We start from the raw sequence: 14717 nt of genomic DNA, 5'->3' as shown, positions 1-14717 counted from the left end.
GGTAGCATTTACGTTCTACAGATCCCTTGCCTGTTACTATTGCGTTTCTGACTAACCCGCAAAAATAGAATTTAAGAGAAATTTGCGAACTGAAAGCCTGTAACTCCACATTAATTTATTATTCGCTGGTTCCATCTCTTCCAGCATTCTTTCACTTGTTCACTACGTCTTTTCCTCATTCTTCTTACAACCTCAGGCTAGTTTTTTTTTTTTTTCACTCTCCTACCATGGAGTCCCACATTCAATAGTTTTTCCCTAAACACTTCTGCCAGTTATTGCTTGAGCTTTTATATTTCTTTTCTAAATCTTTTTTACTTCATGAATCCAACTTATTCTTGGCTTGTATTCCACCAACATTTGATGTTCTTCTTGGTTAATCTACTGTCTTGTATTCGATGTAAATGTCCAAAAAATACTAGTCATCTTTTGCTCATAACTTTCAATTTACAAAGTTCCATTAGTTTACCGTGAGCCTAATATTTTCCTGTTGATTCGCCTTTCCAGTATTTGTAATTTATCTGAGTTATAGTTTAATGTTTCGTATAAAATTTTGCTATGCAATTTGTAATTTAATGAACTACACTGCTGAACAGAATCAGGAAAGGTCCAGTACTTAAATTCTGTAATACTATGACTGTACCTTTTCTGCTGTATGGATTCGAAGTATGCACTTTAATGATCAAACAATTACAGATAACCGAAGTGGTAAATCTACTACCTATGAATCAAAGCCAGAGACCAAGCAAAAACCTATGAGTACCGGCCCAAGGCTGAAGAAAAATAGAAAATTTGAATATTGGTAGGTTCCTATGGGACCAAACTGCTGAGGTCATCGGTCCCTAGACTTACACACTACTTAATCTAACTTATGCTAAGTTTAACATACACACCCATACCCGAGGGAGGACGCGAACCTCCGACGGGAGCAGCCGTGTGAACCGCGGCATGGCGCCCTAGTCCGCGCGGCTAACCGGCACGGAAAGGAGATAGAACGACTACGAAAAGATGGTGCGATCAGCTTTAAATTGCTTGGTTTCACACAGACTAAGATGTCTACCCCAAAAACGTACATGATGATGAATCGATAAAATTTTTAAAATATGAAAATATTTTGAGTTATGAAGGTACTCAACTTGATTTATTAACATCTCTATGAACAAAAAATTTTTAAAAAGAAAGAAATAGTATTTCGATTTTAAAAATAATGTATTGCACAATAAAGGAAACATAACAAAAGGAATGTAACAACCAAGCAAAACTTATTTCTATTTAATTCTATCAACCTTAAAACGGAAGTTTCAAACAGTCTTATTGGGTAATTGGTTTGCGGATACACTTTCTAATGTTATAGTTACTTATAATATCTTGATAACTCAAAATAATGCTTTCAGTACTGACAGAAGCCAGAACTTCCCGCTTAATTGCTCACTGTGGTCGGTTTACCCTGCTATGACGTCACGACTCAGGAAGTTATCAGTCAGACTCTCTGGATCTTAGGACATCTATTAAGTTACTGGCAATATCTCCAGCTTCAAAATCAGAACCCGCGCTCTGACGACAAGATGTAAAAAATAAATATATAAATAAAAAGAATTGGGTCCCGATTTGGATAACTTTTCGCGAAAGCAAATTTCCATCAACCAACCTTTTCAATTACGAATGAAACAACCAAGAACCGACGGATCAGTCATCAATGCTTTATTTCAAAACTCTTGGTGATTTTGCCAGCTAAACAGCCACACTTCGCTCAGGGCACCATTGGCCAGTTGGCGTTAGGGAGCATGAGGTTTGAGAGGTAAATGCTAGTTTAAGTCGTATCAGTTAACCACTGAAAAATTCGGCCTAATAAATATTTACGAAATAAATACATTTTCGTCTTTTATGATAATAAGAGGACCTGCGCCACAACATTACAACAGTAGCGTGTATCTTACTTTTAATTTGTGTTGTTCGTGCTCTTAAGCCCCCTAAGGTGATACCTAGACAGACTGTGCGTAAATGCGGCCTTGATTATTAGTGACACACTGACTGGAGCTGCAGCTGCTTCTTAACTTTGAACTGGACGATCAGATTTTCTTTTTAAGAAAAGTGATCTAGCCAAGGAAGTTCCGATTTATTATCAGATGGTTCATTGTTCCAGAGTTTAACTAAATTTCTTCTAGCTCACAGACGTTTCATCTACTGATGACCAGGAAAATTTTGAGCAGGGAAATTTCACTCAGTCTCCATATCTGTATAACTATCTGTTTTATTTTTTAGACGTGTTAAACATACTACAAAAATTAGTCTTTGTAACATTATTACTACTCTGGATCATTTAATTTTCAAATTTTCTCTTTCTTTTTTTCCACAACCATGACCTTTACTGCCATTCTTGAAGATTCAACAATAGTTGGTCATCATACTTTTACTCCGTCTTCCTTTGCGTCTTTTGTCCATCCGGTTCAGTTCCTAGTGAAGTGTTCTCGTTCTTGATCACTACGTTGTCCCAGAATTTCACAAAAGTAGTTGTTAGTGTCGGAAGTGTAATATTGCACTTGTGTTACAACCCGGCTTATTGAAATGTTCGAACAAGTTTTTGACAGTTTTCTTTTAATTTGTTTCCTGTTCTGTAGAAACACTCCTGTGAGTGGAAGGCGGTCAGTGTATCTATTCTCTAACGTTCATTGTATTCTGAAATTCGTGACCCTTCATCAACTTGTGAATATGAGGATCAACAAAAATTCCAGAAATTCGAGCTTTCAAGTTGTTTTGATTGATGAACAGAAATTTTGTGGAAAGGTATTTAAAGCGGGTTCTATTCTGTGGAAAGCAATAATTTTTGTGGTTCTACAGGCGATTCATGCAAGTTATTTTTAGTCCCAGGCACTAAATGTACCCAATTTGGTAGAACGTTTACACTTTAGTGTTTACCTTCCTAATAATATAACTAAAAGCAGAAATTGCTTTATATAAAAAAAACCTATACTTAATAGAAGAAAACTGAAACCCATCCTGAAATCAGTATAAAAAGTTAGTTCAAAGTTCAGAACGTATGTTTACTTTCAGTCAGCTGATATCTTGCAGACTGGTGCAAGGAAGTCCCACAGTCATGCATCTAGTTAAAACAGCTGTCTGGTTTATTTAAGTTTTCATTAACAACTAAAGGTTGTCTATTGACAGCATTAAAAGAGAGCATGGAAATTTCTACTCAGAAAAATATATGAATCTTCCGACTTACGAGTGTGGAGAATTTGCAGCTGATTAGCTGTTTCCTCTTCTTCCTCTCAAAAATGAAATACTAAACAATATAATATGATACAATGGTCGATATCTCGTGACAAAACGCTATCATCATTTTAAGGCGGAGCTAAGTTTCATGCTTTAAGTTTCCCTATTCTTACCTATATGAGAGCGGGATAATACTTTGTACAAAGACACCGAAAATATAGTCGTATTTCCTCGCCTGATCGAGGTGACTCTGAACCCAAAATTGATGTTTCTATCAACAAGTCTCTAATTCTAAGAAAAGAGAAAAAATTACTTTAACTTTTTGGTTATTAAATGCGGCGTAAGATTCGCTAATTTGTTAAATGTGTTAATATAGTACAGAGATAGCGCAATAAAAATTTTTCAAGTGGTTTGTGACTACGTGCTGGTTATTTTCATAGCAGTATCTGACTCTTATTATTGTTTGTATAAATCCAGTAACCTCAATCCAAGGTTTAACTCTGGAGGGAAAATATATTGACATACAAGCAGTATCATTAGTTGCAAAAATTATAATTTTACTGTATTACGTAGTTCGAAAATCCTACTCGGCTAATTTTATTACGCTAAGCTAGTTATACAAGAAATCATTGGTGTGAATATTCGACGTCTTCACAGAAAAAAAGTGATAAAACTGAAGAACAAAGATGTGTGTTTGGAGTTTTCGTATCGCTCTACAAGGCACTGAGACTGGTACGTGGATGTGGGCTTCATTCATCATGCATTCTGAGCCCGCATTAAATTTGCATCGTTCTGCAAATACTGCTCTTGGAAATTGATTTTTCTGGTACGTCGCGAACTCCACGTTAACCTATTATTGTACTTCAGCATTCTTTCAGAGATAGACAGTTCGAAATTATATGTCTGAAACGGTGTATGTCCAAACTCATGTATTCCTTTCCCACGACCTGGAGGTTACGGCAGCAATGTTATAACTAGTCTCTTCCCTTCAATTTTTATGTGTGAAATGTATTTAATGCTTCTTTAAGTTTCGAGTTTTCTCGGTAGTGTCGACTAGTGCAGCGTTTTAATCAGACGTTTGCACAACATGCGTTGTTGAAGAAAGGATGGAAGATTCGTGTCAGGAGGTAATTACAACGATGTAGGCCTAGTGAGGAATTCTAAACGTATGCAGGATAGTGTTCATCAGACGATCGACAAACTAAATCTAACTGCAAAAAATTAAAATACGTAGACTAAAAACACTTTTTTACCAAATGAAACTTCTATGGCGTGATCGAATGATTCAAGCCGTAGAAATCTGCTTGCAAGATTCAGAGATCGAGACCCGAATCCCGATCTAGTACTTACTTATGTATCAGCACACACTAGAACGCAGGGAAACACCTCATTCTCCCACACACAGCCTGTGTCTCAAAACATAGCTCTATCAGTTACAGAATAATTACATTAGTTCTGAATGAACATTAGGTTTAACTTGGAGTATCGTATTGGAAAATATTACTATTTTTTTGTTAGTTAGTGTCTTTTGGAAGGAGAAATTATTATTGTTACGCACACAAAATTTTTTTGCAAGTGGCGTACGTTATAAACGTTCAATTGTTGTACACTCTTTAAGATCATAAAGTTTGATACTTCGCCAATAAAATTTATAGTAATTTCGTGGGTTCTTGTTAGTACACTTTTGCATTACACGTAGGCCACAGAAATAATATCTACCCACTTTTATACTCATTTCTTTACGTATTGAAAGTAACTGGAGCTTAAGTCCTTAAAAGTATTCCGGCACAAGTGAAAATAATTTAGTATGTCTATAGAAGATTAACAACCTCGCAATATTAAGCGTCTGTACCTGCGTGCGCATGAAGTATGAATTGACTCCACAAAAACACAGTTTCAGTACTGAAAATTATCCGCCATAAATCAGTAATGTTGTTAAGGATCAATATCTTTTACTTTTACACCAGCATAAACTGAGAATTACTTGTTTTACCTTAAGCCTTCAGCCAAGCCGTTATCGATTCTAGACTTTGTACTTAAACCAGTTTTATACCTTTTGTAGCAAAGTGTTTGTGATAGATCTGAGAACTCCTATGGAATGACAGTATAAATGTGTATGCACTTTTGGTTGCCCTATGTCATAAATAATTACAGAAAATTAAAATTTCCTCGTAATGGTGGACAAAAAGGAGACCAGCGATGTTACGTTTGTCTCCACAGCAGCGTGTGCTAAAATGGCTGACAACTCAGGAATGTAGCAAACGGGAATTACATCTCTACAAATGAAAACATGTAACTGTTAAGTCTGTATTTAAGAATAAATCAAATTTAACAGAATATCAGACCTGAGTACAGCAGTTCGCTAGTACTAACATCGAGTACTTCAGGTCAGTAGCAAGCGAACAAAACGATAAAACAGTAGCAAGAGAGAGCAAAACGAACGAAACACTGAGCGATAATCTGATCGCACGATTATGTATGTTAAATGGTAGCAGCCAGTGATTACTTGTTGGACTCCTCTATACACATCCTTGTCATAGTCTTTAGCAATCATAAACGAAATATGTAGTAAATGTGCATAATTACAGATTTCATCACAGTTTCTAGTATCAGAATAATATTTCTTTTTTAACAAAAATCCATATAGTTGCTACATTTTATATTTTGTTGACAAAAGTAACGTTGGGGAAGCTATAAACTTTTCATCCCCGTTTTCATTCTTTCGTTTATTGAGTTGCGTTGATGTTGTCCTTAAAGGGTATCATCAACAAAGGAGGACGAGTCGAGAATCGCCTAAACGATGAGGTATAGCTCTCAGTAACTAGTATTGATACATAGCTATAACTGAACTATATACCTGCGCTTGTACTAAATAAAGTACATCTGATAAATTAGCACCTAATGTTACTTGGCACTCTCAGAGGTATTAAATAATTGCCGATTATATTTTACTGATTGCTTAATATTTACGTAACTAGTCGATAATTATGAAAGAACAACGGTTATCAACAGCGTCGTAGATCAATTTACAATAAATGTTCTTCTTATCATGCTCTTAAAATGACTCTTTAATCCTCGGCTGTAACTTATTGTAGAAGCTGTGAAGATTCTCAATTTAATATGTAGAGACTACTAATTTATTGTTAGATGACTATAGTGAATATGTTTAAAGATATTTCTAACAGAATGTGGACCATCTCACTGAATCATTGAGAACATTACAAAATCTTTTTGAATATTTTTTGTATCCTGTACTGTGACTATGTAAACCGCATACTATTACTGTCTAGAATTTACATCTAGAGTTATAGTCCACTATTGACAGTATATTTGACTTATTCCAATGACGTTCCAACCTGTCTCACACTAGACTCGAAAAGCCTCATACATATGCTTCTGTTCACTCTTGCTGGGTCCATAGCCTGAACAATTCTAGTCAGGATTTATGCAGCATTGACAGGAACTTCCATCCAGTCACAGCTTTAGTGTATTCGTTTACACACTACTTCCGTTTTCGCACTCCGTATACAAAAATGTCGATGCGAACCATTTGAAAATAACCAATCACGACGTCAAGTTCCAGATTTGTGATCGATGATATACCATCTCTTAGCGAGGTTTTAATAATTTTGATTATAGCGTCTACGTGTGCCTGAACAGCTCTATTTTCATGGTGAAAGAATACTTTTCTCCGACTAATGACATTATTCTTGTCAGTTCCTTGTAAAATTTGTTCAACAGTGATGCGTATTTTTAGCTGAGCGTTTATCTTTACTTTATGCAAGCGATTTGTCCTGTGACGAGTTATCCTCAAACCCCTAGTCTCAAACAAGAAAGGCCCAATTGATTCTTCCGTTGATGGGATCAGTCTCCAATTTTTTGAACTTATTTACAACGGGAAAAATCACTGATTATTTAAGCTCAAGTTGGAAGCAATGTATGTATATCTCATCACCAACCAGAAAATATTGCCACAGGTAAACACACGGGAAGTGCGTGAAGATGCAAGCACAGCTGAAAAATGATCACACAAGTTGAAAGTTATGCTGAAACTTGGTAACTGGTTGTCACAAAACGTCTTACTTAATAACGCTTCAAAGGACAATCACTGTATCGCTTTTACACTTTAGCAGTAGTATGAACTTTTATTTTAACGTCTCTGATAGGATAAATTGTCTCATTATATTGATAGTGATGTGAAAGCCAGAGCTCTAAATTCCGATTAAAGTGTCATCCATGTGTTTTGATCTAGAGTAGCCTTTGCTACCCTTTTTTTCAACACAAACATTAACTGTGCAAATTATCTTCGATATGTATGGTGCCAATTACTCTAAACTGAATCTATCTGTAAATGCAACTGAAGACAAACGATGGCTATCACCAGTACAAAGAAAGGCTTCTTCATCAAACATTCACGACATACTGTCTAATTGTCGCGTATTGAAACTGTGCCCTGTTAGAAAATACAACGGATATCTCAGCTCTGTTCTATCTCGTTCAGTCGTATTAATATGAACGACTGAACTGCATGATCCTGAACTAAATCACTATGCAGCTAATTCCCTTATCATTTACTTCAAGCATCTCTGACAAATGAGAATTTTGTTACCTTTTCCAAAATGCTGCTAACTGTCCACGGAATAGCGCAAAGCGTGACAGCACAGTAATGTTACGATTCGCATTCAGACTGTGAGGATAAAATTTAGTGAAATGTTCGCAAATGAATGGAAAAGTTAGTTTTAAAGTGAAGTGGTATTCGGATCTCTTTAATAAAAGGATGTGAATCGCATTAACGTGAAACTATGGTCTTTCCTTGGCATTGTTACCCACAATGAAAACTGATTCAAAGAAATAGTATATAAGTTAAAAATTTGCTCTTTCCTTTTCTTATAACATAATTTTAAGTAAAAGGGGAAGTGGCGAATATTAATTAAGATTCTGAACACGTGACCGACAATTCGCCCTGGATACCAAAACTAGATATTGTTGAGCAAAATGGATTATTTACACTGCAATAAGTACTCGGCTAGCGCTTGAAGCAAGTACCATCTTTCAAACTTCTTCTTCTGTCGATCGGTGCAGCGCTCGAGTTCGTTCTGCCGGAAGCACACCGACAAGGCGACTCCCGACATGTCACACACAGTGGTCAACCTCACTGAACGACAATTGACCGAAGAGGAAGTGTCTGTTCTTCAAAAAGGAGGGAATTTCGCTATCATCCCGAGAACTATACCTATGGAGGACATCATTGCCAACACCGAAGCAGCCATTCGTACCCTTCCTTGTGAAAGGGCAGAGGAAATACGCACGGAAACAGCCAGGATACTGCGCCGAGCAAAACCACCAGCTTGCAACCTGAAGAGAGAAGAGGTACAAGCCATTAAGAATCTCAACGCCGACAAGAGTATATTGGTACTGCCTGCCGATAAGGGGAATGCGACCGTCGTAATGAAGACCGAATATTATGAGCAAAAGATCCGAGACCTATTATTAGATCCGACGACGTACCGAAAACTAAGCGCAGATCCGACGCAACGTATCACACGGAATACGAATCGATTAATCAAGGCGTCTTCTCTGCCGGCGGACATACAGAGAAACCTGCGCAACACAGAAGCCCTACCACCTCGGCTGTATGGATTACCCAAGATCCATAAGAACAACGTTCCACTGAGACCGATCGTTAGCGCTCCTGGATCACCGACATATAAACTGGCAAAACACTTGGCCTCTCTGCTCCAGCCACACGTGGGGAAGACCGACACATACATTAAGGACTCAGGACATTTCATTGAGAAGCTGAAGAAACTGAAACTTGCACCAAACGACATCCTGGTCAGCTTTGATGTTGTTTCGTTATTTACGAAAGTGCCACTCAGTGACGCTCTGGAGCACATCGGTTCCATTTTTCCGCTAGACATCAGAAAGCTCTTCCATGCATGTCTCACCACGAGCTATTTCACGTGGAATGGCGATTTCTACGAACAGCTGGAAGGCGTCGCCATGGGTAGTCCTCTCAGTCCAGTGGTGGCCAACTTCTTCATGGAACAATTCGAAGCACAGGCACTGGACTCGGCGACTTGCAAACCTAAGGTGTGGTACAGGTACGTCGATGATACTTTCGTGGTGTGGAGCCATGGTGAAGAACAGCTCAGTGACTTCCTAAGACACTTGAACAGCCTCCATGCCAACATAACATTTACCATGGAAGTAGAAAAGGACAAGAAACTGCCATTTCTAGATGTTCTGGTCACAAGGGACGGCGAAGATCTGGGACACAGCGTGTATCGAAAACCGACTCACACGGACCGATACCTGCACAAACTGTCAAACCACCACCCGAGCCAGAAAAGAGGCATGATTAGTACGCTCGTAACGAGAGCAGGACGAATATGTGAGCCGCAACACCTCAAACGAGAAATGCAACACCTGGAAACTGTCCTGAGGAGCAATGGTTACTCCACAAATTATATTAGAAGTGTAACAGAGCCCAACCCTCGGCGAAGTAAGGAACCGGAAAAAGAATTGTCGGGTACGGCCTTTCTGCCATACATTCCCAGAGTGACGGACAGAATCGGCCGTATATTGCGCAAACATGGCGTAAAGACGATTTTCAAACCGACAAGGAAGATCAAAGAGTGTCTTAGATCGGCGAAGGAGAAAAGAGACCCACTTGCAATGTCGGGAATATACCGCATACCATGCACATGCGGAAAAGTTTATGTCGGAATGACTGGACGATCCATTAACACCAGGATCAAAGAGCATAAGCGACATTGCAGGTTGGGGCAGGTGGAGAAATCGGCCGTGGCAGAGCACGCACTGAATGAGACCGACCATGTAATTAAATTCGCCGACACGGAAGTTCTGGCTGTAGAGAAGCACTATCACACGCGCTTGTTCAGAGAAGCTGTAGAAATACAAAAACACGCGAACAGTTTGAACAAGAAAGAGGAAAGCCTTAAGGTCAACGGATCCTGGCTTCCCGTACTGCAGCGAACGACCGTCGCAGGTAGCAAGAGGAGAACCGCACCGGAAATGACCGCGGAGAAGCCCTCGGACGTTGGCGCGCCAGGTACATATAGCCTGCGCCCGCGAGCTCGGCTCCAGTTCACCACCGGCAATGGAGGGTGAAGCTTTGACAATGCCAGCCACTCGTGCTGGCGAAACGTCAGAAAAATCATTAGATGAACGTCGGCCGAAGAACCCGAGACAGAAGCCAATAGGCAGTTTGTCAACAAGTGGCCACGAAAGCCTCAACAATTTTGTGCAACTAAAGTTGGCTCAACTGTGGAAACTACACTGGAATCACTTAATACAGCAGACATGACGATGACTCATTTGATTACCGTCTTCTAGAGCGTGTTTCAGAGTGAACTGGCTATTATCTAACACATTATGCACTCGGGATGAGAGCTAGTTGGCTTACTGCCCATTTCACGCTGTGTAAGTTCACGTCTTAAGAAAACCATTCTAAGGACACAGCTCTCGTCCCTTAGTTTTCATTTTCACTTATATTTAGATAAATTTTTTTTATCGGTGGTTGTCGTTCGATAGAACACATATCGGCGAGGGTGTCAACAATTAGTCTCACTGAGTTGCTTAAGGCTCGACAGTATATTTTTAGACGAAAATACTGCATCACAGTACTTCACGGTAGAAGTTATGGGAATGTTTGAAGAACGTGCGTAGATCTGCCGTGTTTTTCACTGAGAAGTAAAAGATGCTCATCAAAACGTCTGTCCGTTGTATGCAGACAGAAAATCCGAATTGCGTGGAACTAGAATTATAGTCATTTATGGAATTAATGTACGATTTTTGAAAACTGTAACACGCAGAGGGAATTGAGCAAAAAGATCAAAATTCTGAGGGTTTCTGCACATCCTGCAGTGAACTTCAAAGTTTATACTTCAGCATGAGAACCGAAGCTCCTTGTGACGAGAGGATGACATTATGATGAGTAAAGAAGGTTCTGAAATGCACAATACACAGTAATGCGTTACCACAAATTCCTGAAGCAACAACACATGATGATCTCACAACGTGGGACAAACGAAAAGACTTCCAGAAAGTCCAGCTAAATTATGGCAATAGCTATATAGTGCAATAGCCGTGGGAAGCAGGATTCCTACTACCGCCGATGTGACTGACAAATACGACGGAAAAAAATGAAGTGCGTCCCACACAATATGTGAGCATAACAATGCGAAACTTCTCGATTTAACCGAAGTAATTTAATTACAGACTGAATTTTCAGTCCTCTGCAGAATGTGCTATGATTTGAAATTCCCCTGGCAGAATACAAATGCGTACCAGAATGGGACTTGAATGAGTAACCATTACCTTTTGAAGGCATATGCTCCACAGGCTGAACAACCCTCGCAAGATTCACGACCCGCCCTCGCAGCTTTACTTCCGCCGGTACCTCTCTATTACTTTTCAAACTTCACATAAGTTCTCTTCCACTTCTTGCGGGAGTAGCACTGGTGGAAGAATGTGTATTCCGCAGAAATGATGTAGTCACAGTTTAGGCCCTAGGAGTTTCCATTATGAAAAAGGGGAAGGTACTGGCGAAAGTGCAGATGTGAGGGCGGGTCATGTGTCGTCCCAAAATAACTCAGTCAGTAGAGCACTTTCTCACGAAAACCGAAGGTTGTGAGATCGATTTCTGATCCTGCACACGCCTTTAATCTGCCAGGAATTTTCTAATAATAATCATGATTACAGTGTGGGTCTTGTTAAGACTAATAATAAATAATAAATATATTCTCTTACTCTCCTAGTAAACTACTCGGCAGCTGGATCGTTCTTAGAGAAAAGAAGTTCGTCAATAAGTAAAAAAGGGATAGAGATGCGTAAGAAAAATGTGATCGATAAACCACGCGCAAAATTATATATCAACAGAGGAAACAACGATTACGTGTTGCTTAGCGCGGAGTATCTTCAAACCCACAACGTATAATCCGGAGCTGTCATAAGGGAGCGTCTTTCAGGTACCAACTATCCCATATAAAGAGACCATCAAAAAACAGAATCAATATTTTAAAAAATCTAAAATTGAGAACTGGCCACAAAGAAATGATACACTACTGGCCATTAAAATTCTACACCAAGAAGAAATGCAGACGATAAGTGGGTATTCATTGCACAAATATATTATACTACAACTGACATGTGATTACATTTTCACGCAATTTGGGTGCATAGATCCTGAGAAATTAGTACCCAGAACAACCACCTCTGGCCGTAATAACGGCCTTGATACGCGTGGGCGTTGAGTCAAACAGAGCTTGGATGGCGTGTACAGGTACAGCTGCCCATGCAGCTTCAACACGATACCACAGTTCATCAAGAGTAGTGACTGGCGTATTGTGACGAGCCAGTTGCTCGGCCACCATTGACGAGACATTTTCAATTGGTGAGAGATATGGAGAATGTGCTGGCCAGCGCAGCGGTCGAACATTTTCTGTATCTAGAAAGGCCCGTACAGGACCTGTAACATGTGATCGTGCACTATCCTGCTGAAATGTAGGTTTCGTAAGGATCGAATGAAAGGTATAGCCACGGGTCGTAACACATCTGAAATGTAACGTCCACTGTTCAAAGTGTCGTCAATGTGAACAAGAGGTTACCGAGACGTGTAACCAATGGCACCCCATACCATCACGCGGGGTGATACGCCAGTATGGCGATGACGAATATACGCTTCCAATGTGCGTTCACCGCGATGTCGCCAAACACGGATGCGACCATCATGATGCTGTAAACAGAACCTGGATTCATCCGAAAAAATGACGTTTTGCCGTCCGTGCACCTAGGTTCATGGTTGAGTACACCATCGCAGGCGCTCCTGTCTCTGATGCAGCGTCAAGGGTCACCCCCCTCTTGACGAGGCTCTTCCAAAGACCACTTACTATATATATTTTGTGAGATCTCATACTGAATGGAGGAGATTCCTTAGGAAGATATCTATGACTTCTATGACTTCATACCATATCGTTTAAAAGCTGTAATTGCAGAAAATAGTTAATGTGAAATTTTCCCGTTGGAATTATTAGGGTTTTACGAGGGATTTTCATATTTAACCTCCGATTTGCTATTAAGAATAGAAATAAAGAAAGAAAGAAAATATTTTACACGCAATCTGTACCTAAATGTTAAAACTGTCTCCACATAGTCGCCACCCAAATTCGAACATTTTTCGTTCCCTGACTCCAGCTTCTTTATCGCTTCGTCAAGGAATGTTGTCAAAAATGGCTCTGAGCACTATACGACTTAACTTCTGAGGTCATCAGTCGCCTAGAACTTAGAACTACTTAAACCTAACCAACCTAAGGACATCACACACATCCATGCCCGAGGCAGGATTCGAACGTGCAACCGTAGCGGTCGCTCGGTTCCAGACTGTAGCGCCCAGAACCGCACGGCCACTCCTGCCGGCAAGGAATGTTGTCGCTTGGTGCTTCAGTCAGTTGTTGACAGCATTGTTGGGTCTATCGTCGGCCGTGAAGTGCTGAGTAGCAAGCCAGGTGTTCATCTTGGGAAAGAGATGAGAGTCGCTTGGCGTCAAGTCCGGATTTTAGGGAAGATGTGGAAAAATGTACGAGATAAAAAGTCTGAGTTTTTCCTTCGTTACATTCGCAGTATGGGATTGCGCATTGTCGTGAAGAAGAATAGTTGCATCGATAATTGCTGAAAAGTACACTTGTTTTACGCTTTAAAAGGAAGAGAAAAAAGGCAGTAGCAATTTTTTAATTTTTTTAGCTTACTTAAACCCTACTCGCATTCTAATCTGACGGACCACTCACTTCCACTGCCTTGTCATCCTCTGCCAATGACGTCATTGGGATGTGGTATGCAGGATTTGTGGTTAGCTCACCGCTCTACCGGCTGTTGACAACTCCACAGACTTTGGAACCCCAGCTCCAAAATTGGTGCGACAACACTGAGTGCACCCCCATTTGAACCCCACTGCCAAGGAAAGTTGTCAGGCAGTATCAAGAACTGAACCTGGATCCTCTACATGGCACTGAGATACGACGACAGTCAGTGATGAAGCGGGCGCAGCTTACCTCGATACATGTGAATTCAAACATCGGTCGTATTGTAATAATCTTCGTTTAATACAATGAGGAAAACAATTCCTTTCACGAATACGCACGTGTATGAATAGAGAAAGGGAGGTTTTCATTCGCCCAACAAACCATCGACCTCTACCTACTGTTGCGTCTAGTATTGTTGACAACGCAAGAGGAAAGTTAGATCTCGACTATGCGGGTTTGGCCTTTAGGTGCCATTAGCTATAATTTTTCTTCTTTTATCAATAAGTAGATAGTTACTTAGCAGATAGAACAGATTCTACTACGCTTAATCATGTTCACTTTATATCTACTGACCGTTTGAAGATGACTACTGGACGGTCGTAACCGATTACAGAATAGTGAAATGCTGATATGACTGTGTCGAATTAAGCTTCATATACACAAATAAAGCTGAAGGTCTGTAAG

Source organism: Schistocerca nitens, chromosome 6 (assembly GCF_023898315.1).
Source record: "Schistocerca nitens isolate TAMUIC-IGC-003100 chromosome 6, iqSchNite1.1, whole genome shotgun sequence".
In the NCBI taxonomy this organism is placed as follows: domain Eukaryota; kingdom Metazoa; phylum Arthropoda; class Insecta; order Orthoptera; family Acrididae; genus Schistocerca; species Schistocerca nitens.
This window is presented reverse-complemented; position numbering follows the sequence as displayed.